Consider the following 4,444-nt stretch of genomic DNA (forward strand, 5'->3'; position numbering starts at 1 on the left):
CACGGCACCAGAGTTAAGTTAGGGTTTTTCAAAATGCTGACACACCGAGCTCAAAAGGTTCGCCATCACTGGTTTAGGAGATGCGTGACTGTGGGGAAAGCAGTGGTGGGGGAGGGACGGGTGTGCTCCTGGGAAGGAGAGAGCATACACTGGGTCCTTCATTTTGCTGGCTTCAAAGGCTGGTGTTTAGGGGAGGATCGCAATAGAATATTCATCAGCTTTATGCTGATGTACCAAAATGAGATTTATTCTTTTAACTAAATCTGTCCTTGGGTGTGGCCGGCAAATGGCACTAATGGATTCCTGCTATCTGTCTCCCTGAATAGGGTGATTGAAGCTATTTACCTTCTGGTTGGGGAGAAGTTCGAACCATTTACTCTCAAGTGTCCCTGTTTTAGGGAAGACAGGGTTTACTGATGGCTGCCAACTGCTTGGCATCTAGATTTTCTAGATGGCTGTCTACTGCTGTTGAACTATCTGTCCCAGTTTCCCTATTTCGCTTGTCCTGGCTTACTGGCCTGTCTCAACCAGGTGGAGTAAGGGGCAGGAATGCATCTTGGACTTCCAACTTGATTAATAACAACTGTGACCTGAGAAAGGAAGGGCAAGTCCTTCCTCCTGTGACATGTGTTCTGATGGGCAGGCCCTGCTGTTTGCTGCTGCCTCCTGCTTTTAGGTGGGGCCTTCTCATCACGCTGACTCAGCACGTGCAGGGCCACTGCTGGGCCTTCCCCCTCCCACAGCAACCTCCATCTGACCCTCTCCTTTATGCTCCCTAGTGAGTTCACGGTTCTGCACTGAGTGTCTAAGTAAATGTTCAAAATCCTTTCTACAAACTCATTAATAATCCATTGACTTCCTCCCTTTTAAAGACATCTTCCGAAAGCCAGTCTGATAACCGGCTTCCTGATTGCCTTTAAAAGACCCCAGGTGGCCTTGACCTTCCATAGACAATGGCTTTAGTAGCAAAGTGCCTCTAGAGATGCAGCTGAGGAGTTAGCATTCAAAAGCTCCTAGTTTCCAGAGACAAAGGGAAGGCATTCAGGAGAAAGAGATGAGCAGAGGTGCACGCACCCGCTTAGTGTGGCAAGACTCTCTCTGGGGAGAATGAGCTGGAATAAATAGAAGAACAGGTGACGTAAAACTGGTTGTTGAGAAGAATCAGGAAGAAGTCATTTTGTGTCAGAAAAATGAGATGTGTGGACGATAGGGCCACATACTAACCTGACAAGACCTGCATGGCGGTCTTGCAAACTCAGAGACCTAAAGTAACCACAAAGGATGGTCTGAAATGAAACTTTAACTAAAAGCAGTTATGGTGGGTAGTTACATCCTGGGCCAGTATCTTCACTGACAAGGTCAACCTTTACCTTAAGTGAGCCTATCTGATAACATACCCTTGAAATGTCTGGGTAACTTGTAACTTCCCTTTTTCTGGACCCTGTGGGCACAACCTAATGTGCTGGGCGCCAGGACAGAGACCACAAATTCCTTCATTGTTATCATGTTAATTGTTCCTGCACCCACCTAAGTATGTGCCTATCATTTTACTTTTTATCCAATCCCAGGGGTTCCTCCTCCCCATTCCCCACCCTCCCTTTGCTTTCTCCCGCCTCTCTAGTCTATCCCCAATGGATTTCATGTAACCCATCTACGACCCTTCCTTTGATTGCAATGTATTAATATAGATGTAACCCGCCATTCTCCAGAGCATTATTTCAATTCATTGAGGTTCTGCTTCCTGGCAATTGTCGACAGTTTGGCTCAAATAAACTCACAAAAATTCTTTACAGGTTTCGATGTTTTTATGTTAATAGATGCCTGTAGAAGTGACTTTAGTTTTCTGTAGGAGAACAATGCCAGCCATATATTTTTGGGGATTAGATATCTGGGTATAGAAATTCCCCCTTTAAGGGGGAATTAAGCCTAATATATTAAGTGTCCAGTTGTCCGTTCAACCAATCAAAGTGTAATATGCTAATGATATGCTAGGTCTGCTCAACTGCTTGCTATGACATGCACTGACCACCAGGGGGAAGACAGTTGACCAGTAGGTTAGCTTGCTGCTGGGGTCCAGCCAATCAGGACCGAGTGAGATAGGCCGGACATGCCCTGGAGCCCTCCCGCGGTCCCTCCCGGGCTGGCCAACCTCCCGTGTCCCTCCCTGGCCCCAATTGTGCACCAGTGGGGTCCCTTGGCCTGACCTGTGCTCTCTTGCAATCCAAGACCCCTTGGGGGATGTTGCAGAGCTGGTTTCAGCCTGATCCAGCAGGCCAGGCTGAGGAACCCCATTGGTGCACAAATTTGGGCACTGGGCCTCTAGTGTGAATATAAATCACCAAATAAAACAATTAACTAAACCAGTTACCTGGCTCATGAAAAATAATGTCATCCGTTCCTTATGTCCTATTCCTGTGGATGGGACAGTAAGCACATCATTAATATTTGGCTTGTTTTCCTCCCATTTAGAGCTTTCAGTGAATAAATTGGTAGTGGCTGTTTTTAAGGGTTCTTAGTGAGACATTGGCCATTATTCTTCCAGCAGTTTCTTCTGTTACTATTTTTTGTTAGTTAAAAACAAACAAACAGGTAATCATTATGAAAAACTTAGGAAGTATAGCTAGAAAAGCAAAATGGGGGAGAAAAATGCATCCAAAATCCCTGTGGCATTTACCTGTAGACAGTGCAGAATGTATGGTTCACTCACTCTGCTTTGGATTATGGCATTTGATCATCATCATAATCCTAATCCCCATTTCTCAGATGAATAGATGGAAGCTTGGAGAGTTTGGGGACCATTCTCAGCTGGTAAGCCAGGAAGCCAGGGCTTGATCAGAGGTGGTGTAACTTCAGACAAGCCAACACTTTAGGGCTGGACAGAGCCAGGACTGAAGATTGATGGTCATTAAAAATCACTGAAAAAAATTGCAAGAGGATAATAATTATATTATTAATAATAATTTATGCTAGCAGTGTCAACGTAAAAACACCATTGAAACCTATAAAGAATTTTTGTGAGTTTATTTGAGCCAAACTGTCGACATATGCCGGGAAGCAGAACCTCAACGAATTGAGATAGTGCTCCGGAGAATGGCAGGGTTACATCTGTATTTATACATGAAATTCATTGGTGACAGATTTAAGGAGGTGGGATTAAGTGAAGCGGGGAAACCTCTGTGATAGGATAAAAAGTAAAATGATGGACAGTACTTAGATGGGTGCAGGAACAATTAACATGATGATGAAGGAATTTGTGGTATCTGTCCTGGGACCCAGCACACCTGGTTGTGCCCCAGGGGCTTCATAAAAAGAGAAGTCACAAGTTACCCAGATATCCCAAGGACTTGTTATCATAGATGCAAAAAGACAGATGGGCTCAGTTACGGTAAAGGTCGACCTTATCAGTGAAGATATCGGCTTAGGACGTAACTGCCCATCATAACTGCTTTAGTCGTTTAATTTCAGACATCCTTTGTGGTTACTTTAGGTCTGCAAAACTGCCATGCAGGCCTCTCCTGAGCTTGTCAGGTCAGCATGTGGCCCCTTTTCGACCACAGCAGCAAAAAAGGTGGCCGAATAGGCAGACCTGTCATGTACCTCATCCCAGGGCCAGACTGGAAATACAAAATTGGAGAACATTCGCCTGGAATTACCAACTGAGGTTCAGCTGAGGAGACTTATATCAAGGAAGGACAGAACACACCTGGAGACCAGTAGGAAAGGTGAGGTCATGGGAGGAGCAGACCCAGCTTCCAGGGGCAGCAGGCGGGCGGGCAGGCCGAGAGGAGGAGGGAGCACCTGGCTATGGGAGGGTCTGTTTCCTCAGAAGATAGAGACGGGAACCCAGCTGGGCTCCACAGCCCGGAGCACCAGAGCGGAGACCTGCAGCCCACGTAACATCCAGCAGTGAAAGGCGGCAGGGCTGCTGGCCTGGTGGAGTCTGGAGCCCGTTGTAGAGAAAGCTGCAGTTTCATCTCGTTTGTTTTGTTTTGTTTTGTTTTGTTTTAGTTGTTTGTTTTTTAACCCAGAGCACAAGAGTTTTCATTTGCAGCTACTCACCCAAGGCTTTGGTGCAGGGAGGGAGGCGCCTAAGGAGATGCTGCGGTGGAAGCACTGCAGGGAGACCTGGAAATACAGCAGCCAGGAACATTTGCTCATCGGCCCCCAAACCGAAATGGCCATTTTTCCTGAGAGGAAGTAGCTGCTCTCCCAGCAGCCACAGGACAGGAAAAGAAAAAAATGCACCCTGGGTGACACAGCCTGCCCCACCCTCAGGAGCCTGCATGCCACACCCTGTATTTTGTTCTTTTCCGAGGAAACAAAGCCAATGCCAAGCCTCTGGGTTGGAACAGTCGCAGGAGCTCTCAGTGACGGGATTGGGGGAGGATTATCCCGGGAACCAGACCAGTACTTTCCCCACACTAGAGAGCTGATAAAAACTGCA

The 4,444-nt window shown here is 46.8% G+C and overlaps 1 long non-coding RNA gene across 5 annotated transcripts in view; it reads right to left on the minus strand.

The window, feature by feature from the left end:
- LOC106699419 overlaps positions 1-4,367 on the minus strand; it is a 15,102-nt gene extending 10,735 nt beyond the window's left edge. For 4 of the 5 annotated variants that reach the window (XR_002826124.1, XR_001351017.2, XR_001351018.2 and 1 more), the window contains exons 1-3: positions 4,060-4,367; positions 2,675-2,915; positions 2,369-2,557 (exon numbers count right to left, since the gene is read on the minus strand). This is a non-coding gene — a long non-coding RNA (uncharacterized LOC106699419). The remainder of the gene's footprint in view (positions 1-2,368; positions 2,558-2,674; positions 2,916-4,059) is intronic. The other variant, XR_002826125.1, reaches the window with a different exon arrangement.
- Positions 4,368-4,444: the final 77 nt, after the last annotated feature.

The sequence above is a fragment of the Myotis lucifugus genome, unplaced genomic scaffold (genome assembly GCF_000147115.1).
Source record: "Myotis lucifugus unplaced genomic scaffold, Myoluc2.0 scaffold_398, whole genome shotgun sequence".
In the NCBI taxonomy this organism is placed as follows: domain Eukaryota; kingdom Metazoa; phylum Chordata; class Mammalia; order Chiroptera; family Vespertilionidae; genus Myotis; species Myotis lucifugus.